Source organism: Chrysochloris asiatica, unplaced genomic scaffold (genome assembly GCF_000296735.1).
Source record: "Chrysochloris asiatica unplaced genomic scaffold, ChrAsi1.0 scaffold00088, whole genome shotgun sequence".
Lineage (NCBI taxonomy): Eukaryota > Metazoa > Chordata > Mammalia > Afrosoricida > Chrysochloridae > Chrysochloris > Chrysochloris asiatica.
In genome coordinates this window covers 2,375,458-2,384,593 of record NW_006408606.1, presented here as the reverse complement: position 1 = coordinate 2,384,593, position 9,136 = coordinate 2,375,458, and the positions used below count along the sequence as shown (strand labels likewise).

General features: G+C 36.4%; 1 pseudogene; it reads left to right on the top strand.

Moving 5' to 3' along the window:
• The first annotated feature begins 7,989 nt into the window (after positions 1-7,989).
• LOC102835970 lies at positions 7,990-8,389 on the top strand (annotated as a pseudogene).
• The last annotated feature ends 747 nt before the right edge of the window (positions 8,390-9,136 follow it).

Sequence of the window (9,136 nt, the reverse complement as noted above, 5' to 3'; positions counted from 1 at the left end):
ATATATTCAAACTTAATGCCATCAAATCAATTCCACTCATAGGAACCCTATATAGGACAGAGTAGAACTTCTCCATCAGCTTTTAGAGACCGCAAATCTTTACAGAAGCAGAAAGCCTCTTCTTTCTCCAGTAGAACAGTTGGTGGGTTTGAACTGCTGACTTTGTGATCAATACACATTGCCACCGCGGGTATATACAAACTGAGAAAACTTTTGAGAAATGTTTGAGGCAGACCATACTCTCATGGGAACGTGTCATCACATCAGATCACATAACGGAAAGTGATTAAATTTTGTACCTTAAGTGTGCAATTTAAAAAGTATTGCTGCTACGATTCCAATTCATGCAATTCATTCCAATCAAGATGTGTTTAAAACAGTAGATGGCTGCAGACATGTTATCTCAATAATGCACTTGTTTTAGTCTCTTTGGGGTGACTTCAAAACAACAAACAAAAAGTTCTAATCAATGACTTCTGAATGGATCTGCTGTATCAGTTAAATTTGAGACAGATAAGTCAACTCAGAAGGTAAGATGTTTAAGATTAAAAAGGTGAAGTCCTGACAGATTTTCTTAAATGACAGAGAACAATCACAGGGATTTACTATAATTAAGTTTTAAGAAAAATAAAAGCTGCACTGATGAGAAAAAGGTCAGGAAAATTGTCCCAATGATTCCTTTTTATCCATCATGACAATTCACCTGCTCATTATTCAAAACGAACAGGGGTTGTCCAATGACAATTTCATGAAGAAATCTAACAGATCTGATCTTGCCACTTCAAATTTCTTTTTGTCTCCCAAGCTCAAAGAGTATGTATAAGGAACACAGTTGATAGCATTGTTGTGCTATCAACTGTAATGTAAGACTGCAGACTTTGGGGGGGCAGAGTAACAGACATGTAAGAATCGCCATCAGAAATATATAGACCTAGATGGAGATTATAACAAGAAACCATAGCTTTAAATTTCACTATAATATTTAAATAAAGGTTTCTATGACTGTGTGACAATATTTTTAAAAGTTAACCTCCTATGTAAAAGCAATTAGTCCACTATCTGCTAAACCATCAAGAATCATCACCTAACCAACTTGACACATAACCTTAATGATACCACTATGTAAGGCTTTCTTTACTTCTCCAAGCACATAATATTGCCTTCTCTTCTGAACATCCATAAAATATTCCAATGTCTCCATCCTAGCATGTAACCACAATGACTGTAATTATGTGTCAATTTCAAAAAAAAACTATACTTCTTAAAGAACAATGCATACTTTATATTTCTTTGAGTCTTCAACACTCACACAGTTCTTTGAATATGATAAGTGCAAATTGCATATGAGTGAATAACTGGATGAACTGATACTAAACTTACAATATAATACTTTATTATTATCTTGAAGCAATAGCATTATTCTAAATGCAAAAATCTCCACTTATCTGTCAGTTTGTAGTACTGTGGTGGCTTGCCTGATGCTAATTCTGGAAGACATTCCATGGGTTTTTTAACATGCCAGCAGGGCCAGCCATGGTGGACAGCTTTCAACTGACTAAGACAGATGAGGAAGAAGGAAAAACGATTGTGTCCAAATATTTAAACTTTATGAATAACAGTGGAACACTGTAAGCACAAAAATATTGCGTATTGAAACATGATGAAGAGCACCAGAACAATGTCCGATAGAGTGCCAGAAGATGAGCCCCTCAGATTGGAAGACATTCAAAATACAACTGGGGCAGATCTGCCTCCACAAAGTAGAGTTGAGCATGATGACAGAAATGGAGTAAAGCCTTCATTTATTGGTGGGGCGTAACTCAAAATGAAGAGAAACAGCTATAAATATCATTCATGATTGAAACATGGAATGTAGAAAGTGTGAATCTAGGAAAAATGGAATCTATCAAAAATGAAATGGAATACACCAATGTCCATCAATGGAATACATCATTGATGTCCTAGACATTAGTGAATTTAAATGGATATTAGTCATTTTAAATCTGACAATCACATGGTTTACTATGACAGTAATGGCATATGAAAAAGAATGGCATCACATTCATCATCAAAAAGAGCATGTCAAGATCTGTGTTGAAGTACAAGTCTGTCTGTAATAGGTTAACATCCACACACCTACAAGGAAAACAAGTTGTTACAATTATTATTCAAATTTTGGTACCACTAAAGACAATGACGATGAAATTGAATATTCTACCAACAGTCTTCATTCTGAAATTGGTCAAATATGCAACCAAGATGTATTGATCATTACTGGTGATTTGAATGCAAAGGTTGGAAACAAAGAGGACAGATCAGTAGTTGCAAAATAATGCCTTTGTAATAGAAATGATGTTGGAGATCCCATGAAAGAATTCTTCAATACCAATGACTTCATTGCAAATACCATTTTTACACAACATGAAAGACAAATATAAACATGGACTTCACCAGATGGTAAACACAGAAATCAAATTAACTACATCTATAGAAAGAGACAGTGGGAAAGATCCATACTGTCAGCCAAAACAAGGCCAGGGGTATACTGTAGAACAGATCATCAAATTGCACATATGCAAGTTCAGGTTGAAGCTGAAGAAAATGAAAACAAATCCACAAGAGCCAAATATGACTTTGAACATATCCCACCTAAATTTAGAGATCATCTGAAGAACAAATTCAATGCATTATATACTAAAGACAGAAGACCAGAAGAGTCTTGGGATGATAACAAGAACATTATACAGGAAGAAAACAAAGGGTAATTGTTGGCATTAAGGATCATGGATTCGGTTCCGACTCATAGTGATCCTGCACAGGGTTTCCAAGACTGTAAATCTTTATGGGAGCAGAAAGCCTCATTTTTCTCCCGTGGAATGGTTGGTAGTTTCGAACTGCTGACCTTGAGATTAGCTGCCCGATTTGTAACCACCATGCTAAGACAATAAAGAAAAAAAAGACAAAAATGGATGTCAGAAGAGACTCTGAAACTTGCTTTCCAGTGTAGAGAAGCAAAGGCAAATGGAAGAAATGAGGAGGTGACCGAGTGGAATAGATAATTTTAAACGGAGGCTTAAAAAGAAAAAGTCAAATATTATAATGAAATATGAAAAGAACAAGAGTTAGAAAACCAAAAGGGAAGAACATGATCAGTATTTCACAAGCTGAGGGAATTGAAAAAAAAAAAAAAAATCAAGCCTAGAATTGCATTATTAAAGTATTCTCTGGGCAAAATAAGGAGCTGTACTAGTGTAGTAGTTATGAGTCTGGCGGCTCACCTCAAGATCAGAATTTTGAAACTACAAGCTGTTCCATGGGAGAAAGATGAGGTTTACTGCTCCTGTAAAGATTTACAGCTTCAGAAACCCTATTCAAGGTCGCTGGGAGTTGAAATTGACTCCACAGCACACCACCAACACCATGGGCAAAATATTGGATGATATAGAAAGTATCAAAAGAAGTTGTAAAGAATACATAGAGTGACTGTTACAAAAAGAAATGGTCAATGTTCAACCATTTCAATATGTAGCATATGGTCAAGATCCAATGATACTGAAGGAAGATGTCCAAGTGCATTGAAGGCATTGGCAAAGAACAAGGCACTAGGAATTTACAAAACACAAATTGAAATCTTTAAACAACCTGGTGCAGCACTGGAAGTACTCACTCATCTATGCCAAGAAATTTGTAAGGCAACTACCTGGACAATTGACTGAGGAAATCCATATTTGCACCCATTCCTAAGAGAGGTGACCCAACGGAATGTGGAAACTATTGGACAATATCAATATTGCATGCAACTAACATTTTGCTAAGGGTTATACAAAAACAGCTGGAACCATACTTTAACAGAAAACTTCCAGAGATTCAAGCTGGATTCAAAAGAGGAAATGGAAAGACCGATGTCCTTGCTGACATTAGATGGATCTTGACTGAAAGCAGAGAATACTAGAAAGATGTTTACCTGTGCCTTATTGACTATGCAAAGGCTTTCAATTGCATGGCTCATAACAAGCTATGGACAGCATTGCAGAGAATACATATTCTGGAACACTTAATTGTGCTCATGAGGAATCTTTATATAGATCAAGAGGCAGTAGTTTGAACTGAACAAGGAAACAACAAATTATTTTAAATAGGAAAGTTGTGTGCCAGGGTTTTATTCTTTCAACATACTTTTTCCAATCTGTATACTGAGAAAATAATCACAGAACCTAGATTATATGAAGAAAAATGTAGAATTGGGATTGGAGGAAGACTCATTAACAACCTTCTATCTGCAGATTATACAAGCTTGCTTGATGAAAGTGATAAGTACTTGAAATACTTACTAATGAACATCAAAGACCACATCCTATGGTATGGGTTGCACCTAAATGTAAATAAAACAAAAATTCTTATCACTGGGTCAATAAGCAACATCCATATAAATGGACAAAAGATTTAAGTTGTTAAAGACTTAATTTGGCATACAGCAACTATCAACATTCATGGAAGCAGCAGTCCAGAAACCAAACATATTGCATTAGGCAAATCTGCTGTACAAGACCTCTTTAAAGTGTTGAAGAGCAAAGATGTCAGTGTGATGACTAAGGTGGTATTTTCTATTACCTCATATGCACATAAAAGTTGGACAGTGAATAAGGAAAACTGTAGAAAAATTGTTGCATTTGAGTTATGGTGCTAGGAAAGAATATTAAAAGTACTACAGACTGCCAAAAGAACAACCCAATTTGTATTGGAAAAAGTGCAGAGTGCTCCTTGTAAACCAGGCTAGTCAAACATTGTCTCTCATATTTCTGACATATTAGGAGGGACCAGTCCCTGGAGAAAGGCATCAAGTTTGGTAAAGTGAATGTCAGAGAAAAAGAGGAAGACCCTCAGTGAGATGGATTGGTACAGTGACAACAGCAATGGGCTCAAATGTAGCAATGATTGCGAAGTTGGCACATTACCTGGCAGTGTTTCATTCTTTTGTGCATACGGTCACTATGAGTCAGTATGGACTTGATGCAACCTTACAAGAATAATAAATAGTGTAAGAAAGATAAAGTTTTCTGATCACTTAAGATTTACAGCCTTAGAAGCCCTATACATATTCAATATGAGTTGGAACTAACCTATGTTATACCATCACCACCACAAAATATGTATGTTTTTAAGAACTCCATAAGACAAAGGACTTCTGCTGTGGTGCTGTAGGATATACACTGGACTGGGAACCACAAGTTCTGTAGTTCAAACTTACCATCTGCTCCTCGGAAATTTATACAGGGTTGCTATGAGTTGGAGCTGACTTGATGCCACCTAAGGACATCGACAACAACAATCACACAATGTCAACAGATATATTTACCATGTTGTATGCAAGGGAGCGTCAGAAAGTTCTTAGACATTTTTCAGTATCCTTTTAAAAAAAACAAAAACAAAACTTTTTGTTGTCAATTGAGTGAAGGTTTACAATGCAGATCACCAGTTTTAGATTAAACAAATCATACACATTGTTCCACCTCTATGATTGCAATCGTCTCCATGTAAAAACAGGGTTTGTTTTGTTTTTTATTTTTCTTTTGCCTGAGCTTCTTATTTCCCTTCTAACCTCCTTTTCAATCCTTCTGAACTTTGTTCTTAGGTAACTGTTGATCTTTTGATTTTGAATGATTGACAATTCAATGAGGAGCATAGCTTACTAGTGTTGTTATATCCTCTACATATCTACCCACTGCTTGGTTGGAAATTGGGAGATGATGGTTTCCATTATCTTGTAATTACATTTTCCATGAATTTTTGACATCTCCTAATTAGTATCTTTATATGTAATTAGAACACCTTTAATAAACACCTTATTCCAAAAAAAAAGTTTAAAATATGGTCTTCCATTTGGCAAAAACATAATTAAAAATGTGGTGTCGTAAATAGTGCAGGTGATTACAAGGTAAGACTATCCCAAGTAATAATGGAACATTTGTCTAGTGGGTTGTAAGGTAATCTGACATTTATAATGTGAAAAAAAAAAAAGTGTTTAACAAAGTCTGCCAGGCTTGGAAATATCATTTTCTGCAGGACTTGCTCCATTCATATTAATAAAAATTTAGTGGCTTTGAGTAGACCATTCATAGCACTTAAGCAACTTTTCCTTTTGACCTTTCTGAAAGCTGTAGTTTATAATTGTTAGACCACTCTCTGAAAAAAAAAAAAAAAAAAAATCTGCTATAAGAATATGTAAGTTGTCAAAGATAATATTTTATGTCAATTATTTATTTATTTTAAATTACCAGTGTGAACTGGTTCATTAAAAATTACTAACAAAGGATATGACCTCCATAACTTAGATCACAATTTAATTATCAACTTTAAATGGACCAGAATAATATATATATATTTATTGTTGTTATGTGCCGTGGAGTCAGTTCCGACTCATAGCAACCCTAAATATTCTTACTTGCCACTGAGTTGGTTCCAACTCCAAATCCTGTATGGGGTTTCTGGGGAGTGACAGTATGGTATTTTAAACACTGTTCCTGGTGCAGGCTGTAGGATAATCACTAATCTTCTAACCACAAAGTCTATGGTTCAAGCCCATCAGTCACTCCTTGGAAAACCTACAAAGGGTGTTGTGTATGTGTGTGTGTGTTTTGCTGTTGTTGTTAAGTGTTGTTGAGTCAGTTCCAACTCATAGTAATCCTGTCTAGGGTTTCAGAGGAGAAACTGATGAATTTGAACTGCCAACCTATGGTTTAAACTGGCATTGCAGTCCAGTATAAAATTGCAATTACACACACACACACACACACACACATATCTCTCTCTCTCTCTATATATATATATATATATATATATATATATATATATATATGAGGAAAACGTGGAAAGAGTGAAATTTAAGGTCTACCTTTAAAAAATTAGAAGGAGATATGTATAAAGAGCAAAAGAGTATACTGACTTTAGACAATGGAAAAATATATATTCTTCATGTAAGAAAGTGAACAGATGTTTTACAAAGGCAGATTTAGTTTCTGGATGTTAGGAGGGAAAAATAAAAGTTTTATAGAGATTGAACTTCCTAACCATAATGAAAGATGATTTAGAAGGTGAAACCAATCCCAGTCATCTCCCACCTTCACACTTCAAAAGCTGCCAATGTCTATGGCTAATGAGGCAGACTTGGAACCATGCCCTTAATTAGCTTGACCCTGTGAAATAACTGTTCTCAAACATTTTAACCCAAGCTCCTCTAAAACCTTTCATTCTATGCAATCACACCAACAAATAGATTGTATTGTTTCCTTTATGTATACTGAATTAAAAACTGTAGTAAATATATTGCATACACTCTTTTCAATATATTTGAACTATAGGTGATTTTGTAGTCTGAATTAAAAAATATAGTAGATATATTGCGTACTCGCTTTTCAGTATATTTGACCTATAAGTGATTATGGCATTTGTCTTTAGAGTAGGATTTATAGCCATGCTAATCCTCCTTTCTTTTAAAACTGGTGTTAAAATATGAAAACTCAGACAAGGATCATCTATATCCCTTGGTGTATATTATTTTATTTCTTCAAGTTAGTTTACCATCATAAATATTATTGAAGGAATCAATGACATCAAACATTCAGAAGATTTGAATTTATCTTTTGAACTTATCTCCATATGCACTTTTATTTTTCTATTATTTAAACAAACATTATTCAAATTTTTTGATATTTTTCATTGAAATTTTAATAAGGAAAAGGTTCATTATTTTTTGAAGACTTATCCGTAGTGGGAGATAGTCCCTTTATCTACTGTGGTACATAAGTATATTAGATTTGTAATTTTTAATAATGATACATTATTTAAGTCATAATTTGTTATTAGCAAAAGTACATTGAGTTTTCCAGCCCACTCCCTCCTGCCCCCAAGCTCCACTCCGGCCGCACTGCCTGAGCTCCAAGCCCCCGGCTTCTGCTAAGCTAGTGCCGCTGCCATCCACCAGCCGCCATCATGATCATCTACCGGGACCCCATCAGCCATGATGAGATGTTCTCTGACATTTACAAGATCCTGGAGATGTGGACCGGCTGTGCCCGGAAGTGGAGGGGAAGATGGTCAGCAGGACAGAAGGTAACATCAATGACTCATCAGTGAAAACACTTCCCCTGAAGGCACCGATAGTGCAGTAGTCACGGGCATTGACCACGGGCAGGAAACCAGCTTCACAAAAGCAGCCTACAAGAAGTACATCAAAGATTACATGAAATCAATCAAAGGCAAACTTGAAGAACAGAAACCAGAAAGAGTAAAACCCTTTATGACAGGGGCTGCAGAGCAAATCAAGCACATCCTGGCTAATTTCAAAAACTACCAGTGCTTTAAAGATGGTTTAGAAATGGAAAAATATTAACAAATTTGGCAATTATTTGGTTCTATCACCTGTCATCCTAGCTGGCTGCTGCTATTCATCCACACAACACCAGGACTTGGTCAAAATGGGACTGATGTCATCTTGCGACCTTGTTTTATTTGTAGCAGAGGTGTTTTTGTTAAAGGAAAAAAAAACTTGTAGGTTATCTAAAAATAAAATACATTGATTATGGTAGAGGGTTTCTGGTTGGTGGCAGTGGCAGAGCAGAGTTAGTTAGGCTCCATGGGGAAGGGGCTGAAATCCCAGGGACCCGGCTCTAACGAAACTACACCAGAGCTTTGGATCTACCATAAAGGTCTGAGAGTCAGTCTCCCAAAACCGCAAGTGAAAAATCAGGTATTAAGGAAAGCATTACTTTTTGAAAATCAGCACAGGACTCTCTCTGTGGCCATCCTTCTTTGCCCAGCCTGGACCCCATCAGGCGGGTAGGTGTGTACAACCCATCATTGAGAACACAGCTTTCCCACCTGATAGAGAAAGAAAACCCCACCACACGGGACTCCCTATGCAGCCATCCCGTCCAGGAGGAAGTCAGATGGCAGGACTACAGCCAGGCTGGCAAAGTACACCAGTGCTGAAAGCAGGGAAGTGACTGTTGCAAAAAGAGGCATGGAGATATTCTACACATTTTTTTCCCCTCCCCTTCACTGTCATGCCCTCTTTGCCCAGCCTGGACCCCTTCAGGAGGGTGGGGGCGCACAAAATAGAAATCAGCATAAGAGACAA